Source organism: Camellia sinensis, chromosome 10 (assembly GCF_055761805.1).
Source record: "Camellia sinensis isolate YWXY chromosome 10, ASM5576180v1, whole genome shotgun sequence".
NCBI classification, from domain to species: domain Eukaryota; kingdom Viridiplantae; phylum Streptophyta; class Magnoliopsida; order Ericales; family Theaceae; genus Camellia; species Camellia sinensis.
In genome coordinates this window covers 181,946,778-181,961,002 of record NC_138970.1, presented here as the reverse complement: position 1 = coordinate 181,961,002, position 14,225 = coordinate 181,946,778, and positions in this window count along the sequence as shown.

Genomic DNA, 14,225 nt, shown 5'->3' with positions numbered 1-14,225 from the left:
GTTTGGTGGATTCTTTCTTGGATTGAAGAGGTTCAGTTTCGGCCTTGGATTTCGGTTTACGGGAGTTGCGTTGACCATGGGTGGGTTGGTTCAGGAACTTCATTCGGGCATTTCTCTGCGAACGGGAGTTTGAGGGGTGGAGGATCCAGAGTTGTTTAGGATCTTCATTCGAGCGCTCCATGTAAGTGGGAGTTTGAGGGGTGATTTCTGTTCAACTCTATAGTGGTCGGAGCTTGTGTTCGGTTAAGAGGAGAATGGAGCCGGGTCTACAAAGAGGGGTCTATTCAGCGTGTTGGTGAGGATCAATCGAGGGAGGTGTTTGGGAGAGGAAAACCGTGGGAGAAATTTAAGATGGAAACTGGATTTTCAGGGTAGAAGCGTGGTGAAGAACTGAACCAGTGGCTGCTGAAGAAAAACCAAAGAAGAAGGCAGCAGCAGCAAAAAAGGAGGCACCAGTAGCAGTTCCGGCAGAGGTCGAAGTTGAGAGCAAGGAATTTGTTGACTCAAGGAGGAGAAACCAGCAGGTATTGAAGTCACAGGTGGTTCTCGGCAGCAACCTGAGTGTCCGGCAGCAGTGATACAGACTCAAGCGTGGAGAGCAAGGCGTAGTGACAGTAACCCAATTGAGAGCAAGGCGTGGGTGTCCGGCAATGGTGGTTCGAGACGGGTAGTTCACGATGGCAATGGAGCCTGTGTGTCCGACAATTATGGAGGTTGAGTGCCCAAGAGAGTCAGGCGTGGGGCAGTCCGACAATGGTGCAGGGTGTAAGAACGTGTGGCTCAAGAGTGTATCAAGTGTCTTAGTCAGACGTGGGGTGTATAGCTGTGTGTTAGGTGTTAGGTGGGGGCTCAAGAGTGTGTTTTATTTTACTCTTTTCTTTTTTCCTTTTTTCTCTAGTTGTTTTTTAAAATTTAAATCCGTGAGGCTAAGAGAGTGGTTGTAAGAACGGGAGTAGCAGTAGTAGGAGAGTGAATTTTTACTCTTCGAATCTCTCTCAATGCGTTTTATCTCCTTGTACCTTCAAATTTCATATTTAATGGAATTTTTTTTTGCCGATCAAAAAAAAAAAAAAATATCTACCGCAAACTTGGCCTAAAAAGATTAGGTTGGTGGATCACCAATCCAACCCAAACGTAAAGCTTCAAGCCTCAAGCCCAAGCCCAAGCCTAAGATCCACGACCCACGATCCACGGACCCGGGCCTGGCCCGATTCGGGCAGAGGGGCGGCCCACGCGCACGCGTGTGGTAATTTTTCCATAGCCAACTTGGACCATAGTCTTGCCTCAAGCCCATCCTTAAAGTATCCATAACTCCATTTTTTCAAAAAATTTGGATGCCTCAAAGAACTCATGCCCTTATCAAAATCTTGAAATTTAAATACCCATCAAAGTTTTCTTCTAAAATCAATATGGGATTAGTAATTATACACAATTCCCAATACCTCATTCATGATGTCATCTTTATGAGACAATTTCTCATTCAATTCTTAATGATTTTTTGTTATTCTTTTTGTGATGTAAAGACCTTATTACAAAGAATCTAAACTCATTTAATCAATGGTTGGGACCTACTTTAATTTCACATTAAAGTCACCAAAAAACTATTTTTTCCAACAATCTCCCACATGAATAAAAATTGATCGAATAAAGAAAACGAAAAACGTTTACAACAAAGATTCAGAGTAAGAGCACACTAACTAACCCTGCATCAGAAAAAGTAGTTGTTGGCCTTGAACCTTTCGTAGTGAAAGCCTATCAGATTTGCTGGCTGACCAGTGAGCGTGATGTTTTGAACTGTTTTGTCGTTTGTGTAAACCGAGATAATAGACCTTACACAAAAGTTAGTCCAACCATTGTTCTTATTCTCATTGGTGTATCCGATATGGACCCTGGAACACTAGCCTGGTTCAATGAGTGTTTTTAAAGAATTCGGCTTTACCAATTCTTAAAGAAGCAGCCCCACTTTGCACTCACATACGTGACCTATATAAAGTATCTCATTATACTACGGTTGATTATTCATATCACTTAGATCATTAAAAACATTAGCTTAGCCTTCCACTCCCTTAGGGTATCACTGTACAAAGGAATAAGTAAAAAGATTTACCTCTTTAATGACTCATCCGTTATATGAAATTAGGTTATCCCTTTGAACCTAGATCTTGGGATCAACTTTTCTATTCTGGTAACATTACTAAAGGCCTTAATCTCATTTCTCTTGACGACGTTTCTACTAACTCTTGAGTTAACCATTTGGTTAGCAGATTCGCAATGTTGTCCCTAGAATTTACATAGTCTAGAGAGACAGCTTCATTAGAGAGTAGTTGTCGTATGGAATTGTATCTACGACAGATATGTCTAGACTGTCACACCCCAAATCCGGGCATGACCGGCCGTGGCCCACAAGGACTTAGCCCAAGGCACACGTAAGCCTAAACATGAATCCAAAACCATAAAGAATAAATGTGATGATAGCCCAAAAATAAATAAATCAAAACTCAATCCAGTGACATGCCACAATTGAAAAACAAGTCATAACCAACTTCCTAAAAATATATATATATACTAAATGGGACACAAACCGCCCACAAAATAAAATAATTCTAAATAAAACTCAACCACAATGTATGCACAAAACTCGACAAGCAACCTAAAACAAATTAAATAAATGCCCTAGAGGTCCATGCAATTGAGTCCCCGCTACGCCATGAATCCACTCTAAGTCCTTCTAACACCTGGAAATGATAAAAACTAAGTCAGCTGATAGCTCAGTGAGTAGCAACATGGATAGTAAATACAGTTTTGAAAACAGGAATAAATTTCAAAATAAGATATATATCACAGAAACTAGACTGGCATATAGTTTGGTAAATACAATCTGTTTCAAAAAGAATGTTTCACAATTCAACACTTAAAATACTTATGTCTCGCAAGAACATGATAAACAACATTTTCCACTTAAAACAGATTATAACATGAATACCAATAATTTTCTGGGTACCAATAAAAACAAATAATCTGCCACACAGTTCTCAAGGCTATAAGCCCCGTTGGATCCAATACCGAACTAAGAGTCATCCTCAGGGTGGCACCTGGGCCCTTTCTCAAAGACGATTCGATTGAAGGTCACCTAGTTGTTTTTAAAGGTCTTTTCCTTACAATCGTTGAGCACTAGAGTCATCACGGCCCAACCCGGATCTACTCCCTAGTGGCCAGAGTCACCACACACAGTGGAATAATTTCCCTGGACTAAATACACACATGGTCCCAATAATCAATACATATCAGTTTCGCAAAACATAGTAGTTTATCATTATAAACACGAGACCAAAACAAATAGTTTATAGTATGCCAAGTTCACACATGTTTCAGAAATAATTTGATTCAATTGATAATATAATAATTTATCAAAACAGTTTAATCATGAAACAACAATTTAATTTTCCAATAGTTCAGGGTAGGGAAACATTTATAAAAATATGTAGCATGAAACTACTCACCTGAAACTGAAATAATATAATCCTCGAATGGAGTGTAAAAGTCCAACTAGTTCCTTGAACCAAGTATAAAAACTACACGTTACAACTAATTTCAAAATACTAAAAAATAGGCACTAAGTAACCTGAACTAAAACGCACTAACACGGCTCAACCCAACTCATCGTTACTCTTAAATATTACCTAAGTTCATGTTCTTCAAGGTCTAAAATCACCCAAGACATAGATTCCGATCGAAACTTACCTAAAAATAACTTTAAGATAAAACAGTGTTTTAAACAAGTTTTCCCAATCTATTCGCTAACTTTGAAAATTACAAAACCCACTCCACGCTATTTGAAAAATTCTAAAAACCTCCAGATATGATCTAATATATCCTAAGTTTCAAATCCAATTGGTTTCACTTGATTTTCTTATCAAAATAATTATCTACAATTTATTATATCCAAACAGGTTGTTTTCTGCAGCACTTTAAAGAAATTGACGGTTCTCTTAATATACAAGAGCAATCAATGCAAAGCAAAAAACGTACGAAACTAGACTCGTAACTGGTTCTAATGACACTAATTTGATAATTTTTGGATTTATACCCAAAGAGAACAACACTCCCGAATTTACTGTTTCGGACTGGTTTCCTGGACAGATTTGAATACCTCAATTTATATGGATTTCGACTCCCAAAAATTATGAAAAAAAATCAGATATGCAATTCAATATGTAATTGATCTACTGTAAAAAGTTCAAATTAAAATTCATCCGTTTGATATAGTTTCTTGATTTTTAAAGTTCGTGATTCTGTGCAGAATTTTTGAACTAAGAATTACACCCATTCTTTACACATAAATTTAGCTCCTCAGATTTCTTAACAGTGTATACATATATATACAAAATACATAAACCTACAACCTCTCCATGAATGAATAAAATAATTATAGAATAAGGATGAAGAATAAAGAAAGAAGAGAAGAAAACCTAGGAGGGCTAACCTTTGATGATAACACACAACACAACACACCCAAAAGTTCTTTGATTGCAACATCTTCTTCTTTTTTTCCTTCTCTCAAACCCTCTCCCATGGCTGCTATGTTGTTGCCCTATGATAGAGTAGGGTTTGTGTTTATTTTATTTTATACTAGTGGTGGGCTCACATAGGTCAAATAAATAGATAAATATACAGAACATATATATAAGTTATATGCAACTCAAATGGTAAGAGTCTTATATATTAATCTTGTGGTCTAGAGGTCAAGTCACACCCTCCTTTCTCTCTATATATTTTTTTATAATAAATCTTGCCTCTAAATTAAATGCTTTCACCACAAATTTATTTTAAGTTTAAAATTAATTAAAAGATCCTCCCGTAATATTTAATTTGCACCTTAGAATTCACCACCAAAATATTTAATATTGTAATATTATTATTTAATTATTTACTTAATTTTTATATTCGGGTTCTCACATAGACTTTCCATTATACATATGACTCTGCACTCGTCGACTAGCCGATTGGCTATCACAATAAATATAGATATCAAACACAGATTTTGGCCAACGTAGAATATCCTCAACGAACTGGCAAAGCCATTCAGCTTCTTTAATTGCTTTATCCAAAACAATAAATTCATATTCCATCGTTGATCTTGATATACACGTTTGCTTAGAAGATTTTCAAGACATGACTGTCCTTCCGAGGGTAAGCACATAACTACTAGTGGATTTGGAGTCCTTTATATCAGATATTCAATTAGCGTCTCTATATCTTTCTAGTACTACTGGGTATCTAGTATAATGCAGCTCATAATCCCGAGTGTAGTATAGATAACCTGTTAGACTTATTTATTTTGATGATTTATTTAATTATGTTTTAATTTGCTTGAAAGCGAAAAATAGAATCCAAAATTTATTTTGATGATTTATTTAATTATATTTTAATTTATTTGAAAAAGAAAAATAGGATCCAAAATTTATTTTGATGATTTATTTAATTATGTTTTAATTTATTTGAAAGAGAAAAATAGAATCCAAAATTTATTTTGATACTTTATTTAATTATATTTTAATTTATTTGACAAAGAAAAATATAATCCAAAATTTATTTTGATAATTTATTTAATTATATTTTAATTTAATTGAAAGAGAAAAATAGAATCAAAATTTATTTTGTCCCATTATTTCTCACATAAACTTTTATCCTAAATATTGTTTGAATGTATTTAATATTTGCTTAAATCGAGAGTTCATTTCAACCCAAAAATAATGCTTAAACCAGAGATTCAAACAGCCCAAAACAAAGGTTCAAATAGCCCAGCATAACAGCAAGCTAAAAGATTCAAGTGGAAGATATTCAAATTAGTAATGATGGAGTAGAAGATATTAAAATGAATACAACAGCTATAAGTTTCATTATATATATCAAAACCTCTTATGTGAACAAGTGATAGCAACTACAAACAAGTTACAGAAACCAGAAAATATTCTTTGATCTAAAATCATTCTCATCTATTCTCTAATAAATTTGCTAAGAAGTGTTCTTCAATTTTTATTTACATCCTCTCTCAGAAATTATAGATTAATTCGTATAACTTTAAGCCCATCTTTCCTGTGTAAAAATTACAAAAAAATCAGAGTCTCATTTTTTTATTTATCTTTGAAAGATAATTCTTGTAACTTTCTGTGAAAACAAAAACACATTCTTTTCAATCTTGTAAGAGTGTAGTACTCTAAGTGTTTTTTGGACTTAGAAAGTCTGTGTAAAATCCTTGGAGGATTGCTCCATTATGAAAATGTTGCTAGCACCCTGTGAAGTTAGAGAATAGTGAAAAATCTCAAGTGAAACTTGAGGAGTAGGCGTAGGCCGAGTTGAAATCGAACCACTATAAATTTATTTGTCTCTCTTTCCCTTATCTCTTTATTTTATTTAAATTGCCATAGCTATATTTCATATTTTTATTGTACTAAAATCATTAATTGACATAGTTGTTAGAACACTTGTTTTAATTATTTTTATTTCATTAACTATATTTATCTATTGTGTTAGTCATAATTTTTATTAGAGTATTATTATTTTTATTTGTAAAAACCTAATTCACCCCCCTCTTAGGTTTTCTTTCGGGTAACAATTGGTATCAGAGCCTAGACTCTTGTTTTAGATTTAACCATCTGGGAGTTTCAATCCATGGCAACCTTAGCTGAAGGACAAGCCACAAATAAGTCACCATTGTTTGATGGAAACAACTATAGTCATTGGAATGATAAGATGACCCTATACATACAAACCACTGATTATGCCATGTGGATTATTGTCACCAAAGGTCCAAAAATTCCTACCAAATTAGTAGACAATATTAGTGTACCTAAAACTGAAGATGAATGTGATGAAAGGGATCATAAATTATTGCAAGCTAATACTAAAACCAAACTCATCCATGTTTGTGGATTAGACTCTAAGAAGTATAATAGAATTTTAAGTTTTGATTCGGCAAAAGAAATTTGGGACAAACTTGAGGTAACGTATGAATGTACAAACCAAGTGAACGAATCTCGTATTGATATGCTTGTTCATAGTTATAAATTGTTTAAAATGAATTCTGATGAATCTATTTCAATTATGTTTACTAGATTTACTGAAATTGTAAACTCTTTGAAATCTCTTGAAAACTTATATTAACAGTGAGTTGGTGAGAAAATTCTTAGGTGTTTACCAAAGAATTGGGAAGCAAAGGTCGCGGCCATTATAGAAACCAAAAATCTCTCCACACTTGGATTGGATGAGCTTATGGGTTTCCTTATGACTCACGAGATCATCATGAAAGGGCATGAGGATGTTGAAAACAAAAAGAAAAGTGGAATTACATTCAAAGCCTCATCAAATGAAGAAGAACATGAAAACTCCAGTAAGGATGAAAGTTATACCCTGTTTAGTAGAAATCTCAAAAAGCACTTCAAGAAAAACAATTATGGAGGAAGAATACCTTTCAAGAAATAGTACAACAAAGATAACAAGAAAGAGCCTATTATTTGCTATGAGTGCAAAAATCCTGGACATATAAGGATGGATTGTCCAAAATTGAAGAATCATAGCAAAGACTACAAAAGAAACAAAAAAGCCATGGTAGTAGCTTGAGGAGAAAGTGAAGATGAAAGCTCAAGTGATGAAATTGAAAATGAAGTAGCCAACTTATGTCTCATGGCTTTTGAAGATGAAGACTCTACTCAAGATGAAGTAACTATTCTTTATGAAGAACTTGAAAGTGCATTCCATGAACTACAAGATGAATTTAGAAAAGTTTGTACCAAAAATAATGTGTTGAAGAAATCTGTTGCATCTTTATTTATTAATGTAGAAGAATTAAAGAAAGAAAAATTGTTTTGAAAAATGATTTTGATACTATCTCTAATGAGAAAACTAGTTTAAAAAATAATATTGATGATTTAACAAAAACACTTAAAATTTTTGTAAAATGTAGAAATAATCTCAACATACTTCTTGGAAATCAAATATGTGTTTTCGATAAAGCGGGCATTGGATATGACCCTATTAAAAAGCAAAAGAATTTCAATACAATTTTTGAAAAGGCATCTCTCATGACTCACCCTCATATTACTTGTTATTATTGTAGAAAGAAAGGTCATTATATATCTTCTTGTCTATTCAAAAATAATATAAACATGGGAATTAAAAAGATTTGAATTGTTAAAGGATCTAACAAAACTAACCAAGAAGGACCCAAGAAACTATGGGTACCAAAAACCAACACTTGATTGTCATCTTGTAGATATACTTTAAGTCCAAAGCTAAAGAAGGGATGTCACTACGCCAAAACAGGGCATTAACGGTGATTTTTTTAACGGCGGTAACGAAAACCGTCGTTAAAGGTACTATTAACGGCGGTAACGAAAACCGTCGTTAAAGGTATCATTAACGACGGTTTTGTTACCGCCGTTAAAAAAACCGCCGTTAATGCCCACTTTTAACGGCGGTAACAAAACCGCCACTAATGCCCAATCATTACCGCCGTTAATGACGGCGGTCTTTGCCGGCGAAACTCCGGCGTGCTCCGGCGAAACTCCGGCGAGCTCCGGCGAAACCATCTACAATAAAGTAAAAGTAATGTTTAAATATTTATTTAGGGAATATATTTCATGAAGAGTGGCTATGGTAGAGTGGTTAGTGTGGGTGGATGAGAGGTTGAGGGTTCAAGACTTGGGGAGTGCAAGAAGAAAGAATTATTTTTTGAAAAATTTGAACCTATTTATGACGGTAAAAAATCGCCGTTTTTGGTCCTATGTTACCGCCGTTTTTTGTCGACTTTTAACGACGGTAATTTACCTTTTTACGACGGTTGTACTTTTTCTGACACGCGCATAAACGGCAGTAACAAAACCGCCGTTAATACCGTCGTTAAAGGCTTTAACGGCGGTTTTACAGCCTTTAACGGCGGTAAAAAACCGCTGCTAAAGCCCAATTTTGGCGTAGTGTGTGGTACCTTGATAGTGGATGTTCCAGACACATGACAGGAGATAAATCATTCTTTACTACATTGTCATCCAAAGATGGAGGCATTGTTACTTTTAGAGACAAAAAGAAAGGAAAAATCATCGGTAGCATCGGTATTTCTCCTAACCCTTCTATTGAAAATGTTTTACTTGTTGATGGACTTAAGCATAATTTACTTAGTATTAGTCAATTATGTGATAAAGGTAATCGAGTTATTTTTTATAAATCACATTGCACAATTGAAAGTACAAATGATCATAAAACTTTATTCGTTGGTAATCGTCATGATAATGCTTATGTTTTTCATCTCAATGATCTCTATGCTAGTGATGTTAAATGTCTATATGTTAATAATGAAAATAGTTGGTTATGACATAAAAGACTTGGTCATACTCATATGGATTTAATTGCTAAACTTTTGAGAAAGGATTTGGTCATTGGACTTCCAAAAATTAAATTTGAAAAAGATCATCTTTGTAGTGCTTGTTAACAAGGAAAACAAACTAAAACATCGTTTAAATCAAAATCTCACATTTCCACAATTAGACCTTTACAACTACTGCAGATGGATTTATTTGGTCCCTCAAGGACATCTAGTCTAGGTGGTAAACATTATTGTCTTGTTATTGTTGATGATTATTCAAGATTTATATGGGTTATGTTTTTAGCACGCAAAGATGAAACATTTTCTTCTTTCACAAAACTCTGTCGTACAATTCAAAATGAAAAAGGCTTTCTTATTACTAATATTCAAACCGACCATGGTAGAGAACTTGAAAATGAGAAATTTGAATTGTTTTGTGATGAACATGGTATTAGACATAATTTTTCAACACCTAGAACCTCTCAACAAAATGGTGTAGTAGAAAGGAAGAATAGAACTTTAGAAGAGATGAGTAGAATAATACTTTGCGAAAATAATCTTCTTAAATATTTTTGGGCCGAAGCCATTCACACCGCATACTATATTCTAAATCGTGCATTCTATTCTCAAAAAGACTTCTTATGAACTTCGGCATGATAGAAAGCCCAACATTAGTCACTTGCATGTTTTTTGTTGTAAATATTTTCTGCATAATAATGATAAGGATAACTTAAGTAAATTTGATTCAAAATATAATGAACCAATTTTTCTTGGCTATTCCTTAACTAGCAAAGCTTATCGTATTTTTAATAAAAGAACTCTTGTTGTGAAAGAATCTGTACATGTGGCATTTGATGAAACTAACATCTCTGCTCAAAAGCAAATTGTTAGTGATAATATAGATTTGGAACCAAATGTGAAAGATTCAAGTATCTACAAAGAAGAGAACCAACCATGTAAGTTAAACAAAGAGATTAAACAATCTATTCTCCCACCTCAAGAAGAAGAATGAAACAATAATGATTTTCCAAGAGAATGGAAGTTTGTTCATAATCACCCTAAGGATTTAATCCTAGGTGACCCTACAAAAGGTATTGAAACTCGCTCTTCATTTAGAAGCATTTGTAGTAACTTGGCTTTTCTCTTACAGATTGAGCCTAAAAACTTTCAAGAAGCCGAATCCGATGAACATTGGATGATAACTATACATGAAGAGCTTAACCAATTTGAGAGAAACAAAGTGTGGGACCTTGTGCCAAAACCTAAAGATCATACCATTATCAGTACAAAATGAATCTTTCGAAACAAGCTTGATGAATCTGGCACAATTATAAGAAACAAGGCTAGACTTGTTGTACAAGGATACAATCAAAAAGAATGTATTGATTTCGATGAAACCTTTGCTCCGGTTGCTAGATTAGAAGCCATTTGCATGTTATTTGCGTTCGCATGTTTTAGAGATTTCAAACTTTATCAAATGGATGTAAAAAATGACTTTTTTAATGGTTTTATAAATGAGGAAGTTTATGTTAAATAACCCCCAAGTTTTGAAGATCATGTTTTTTCAAATCATGTTTTTAAACTATCAAAAGCTTTATATGGTTTTAAACAAGCACCCCGTGCATGGTATGAACGATTAAGTAAATTTTTGATTGAAAATAATTTTTCTAGAAGAACGATTGACGCAACACTTTTTGTTAAAACTAAAAATGATGATTTACTTATTGTGCAAATATATGTGGATGACATTATATTTAGTGCTACTAATGAAACCTTGTGTAAGGAATTTGCTAAGTGTATGCAAGGTGAGTTTGAGATGAGCATGATGGGAGAGCTAAATTATTTCCTTGGGTTTTAAGTCAAACAATGTAAAGAAGGAATTTTTATCAACCAAGCTAAGTACACAAAAAAACTACTCAAAAACTTTAGTATGTATGACTCAAAAATAGCTGGAACACCTATGAGCACATCCATTAAGCTAGACAAGGATGAAAAAGGTAAGTCCATTAATCAAACAAAATATCGAGGTATGATCGGCTCACTTCTTTATTTAACTGCAAGTAGACCCAATATTATGTTTAATGTTTGTATGTGTGCTAGATATCAATTAAATCATAAGGAATCACATCTCAGTGTTGTTAAACGAATTTTTAGATATCTTGTTGGCACTCAAAATTTGGGACTGTTTTATCCTAGAGGTGTTGCATTTGATTTAATTATTTACTCGGATGTCGACTTTGTCGGACGCAAACTTGATCGAAAAAGCACCAGTGGCACTTGTCACTTTCTTGGTAACTCATTAGTTTCTTGGTTTGGCAAAAAGCAAAATTATGTTGCTTTATCAATGGTCGAAGCTAAATATATAGCTTCCGGAAGTTGTTGTGCCCAAATACTTTGGATAAAACAACAATTGGAGGACTTTGATTTGCATTATGATCATATCTCTATTAAATGCGATAATACTAATGCCATCAATTTAAGCAAAAATCCGGTTCAACACTCACAAACAAAACATTTTGAAATTCGACATCATTTTTTTAGAAATTATGTTCAAAAGGGGGATATTGTACTTGAATTTGTAAACACCGACAAGTAATTGGCGGATATTTTCACAAAACCCCTAAGCGAGGATTGCTTCAATTTTATTCGTAACGAGCTTAGAATGTCGATTTCTACTTAAAAAGTTTTGTTATGACTGTAAAACTTGAATTTTTGTTAAAATGATATATGTGTATTGCTACATTGATATGGAAACATTTATATCAACTGCATGCTCTCAAGTCCTTCATACATTTATTATCCTTAACAGTTTGTTATTCTCAACTGTGTAATTTTTTTTTTTTTGGTTCTAAATCTTGAGGTAAAATTAACTTTGCGTACATTGACTTTCTTTGAAACCCTCATGGTATTTTTTTTACATTACCTTTCCAGTAACACCGACGTCCTATTAAGAATAATTTCTGCCGGTATTATTTTATTTTAATTTATTTTTTTATTACTATTAGGCTTAATATCTTTTATTTTTTTATTTTTTGTTGTTTTACTAATAGGTTTCATTTCCTTTATTATTATTTTTTTCTTCTTTTCTATTCTTTTCATTATTTTTTATTTTTATTTTTTTTTTGTTTTGCTCTGAGGCTTAATTTTGATTTTTTTTTCCTGCACTTTACTTTCATCTTCAAGTGATTACATTAAACATAAAAATAAACATAAATCACAATATACATATTTATATTAAAAAAAAAATCCCTTCATTTTTCCGGCCATTGGCTGACCTCACTTACTCGCATCTTCCACCGCTCTCTTCTTCTTTTTATCACATTGGGCAACGCTTGACGTCCCTACCCCCGTGCTTTCGTCGAGCATGAGCACTCCCCGCCGACTATTAAAATCCAAGAACGGCGTTGCTCCAAATCCAGCCATAGAGGTGGTCTTACGTTTAAACTCTTTATTTTCGGCCTTCAGTGCGCAAATCTCTGCTTGCGCATCCTTGTACATGTGCTGGAGTAGAGAGAGTTGGGCGACGACCTGGTGGAGCTCACTCATTCTGTTCTGTAGTCGATGCGCCAATTTTGTGACTACAGTCATCGTATCCATACAGGACGTTAGTGTGAAATGATTGGCTTCAATATGTGATTGCACTGCCATTATTTGCTCAATCGACATCATAGGACGGTTGGGAAGAGTAGGCACCGGGGCACTCGGTCCAGTAGTGCTTGAGGGATCATTTAGGTCCGGAAAGAGAGTGAGGGGACGGGACGAGGCCATGTGGTCGACAAGAGAGATGTAATCGAAATGAGGGTCATTTTTGGCAGACTTTCTTCTCTGCTCAGTCTCTCTGCTCTATCTTTCTCAAGACGACATGGAAAGGGATGCAAGCGAATGAGGAAGAAAAAGGAAAAACAAGTGATTAAAAAGAAGAAGACGGAAGAGAAGAAGACAAGCGGGAGAGAAAGCCGAGGCATTGATTGACCCGTCACGCTTTTGTCAGTCGGCTGATGCAAAAGCGAAGCCGCGTGTCCGACGCGATTTTCGACGAAAAAGAGAGAGGCAGACGAATCATATATATATATATACATATATATCTGTATGTATATATCTCTGTTTTGATTATTTGTCACGCCCCCAAACCGCCCCTAGTAGTTTGGTGCCGTGATGGCCAGTAACCCGAGGTTACCGAAGGCCGTCTTACAAAAATCACACACAATCAGAGTATGAAATATGGGGCTTACAAGAGCGGAAGCAAAATATACATATAACCGAGTTGTCCATGAGAGCCGTGCATAAGTCCAATGGAATGCCATACATCAAACATCTTTACAAGTCTTACAATTTTAGATACAACAAAATGGAACACAAAATACATCCTGACCAAAAGGCTTCTCAAGCCGACATATGCCAAAACAAACAAAGAAAACATAAGCCGAGAAGCATAATCTTCAAGACGATGCAAAACGCAAATCCAAAACATGTCGGCAAAGCACCCAAAACACATCGGCAATCACGTCTAGGCCTCAATGCCTTCTTGTTCATCACCTACATATATATAGAGAGGGTGAGCTTGGATACTCAGTGAATGATACTAGAAATAAAGGTTTTGCATGATTGATATCCAAGATTTCTTTCAAAACTATACATAGCATACTTTTCGATCAAGAGGGAAATCAAGTTCATTTGCCGGCTTTCATGTTCCTTGGATGTTAATAACATCTACTTATTTCAAGGGGTGATGACATATCAAGACAAGAGTTTCAAGACAAGCTGTGCTGCGAAAGTTTAGAGTCCTCTAGCACTAAGGACTGTCAAGACAAGCTGTGCTGCGAAAGTTTAGAGTCCTCTAGCACTAAGGACTGTCAAGACAAGCTGT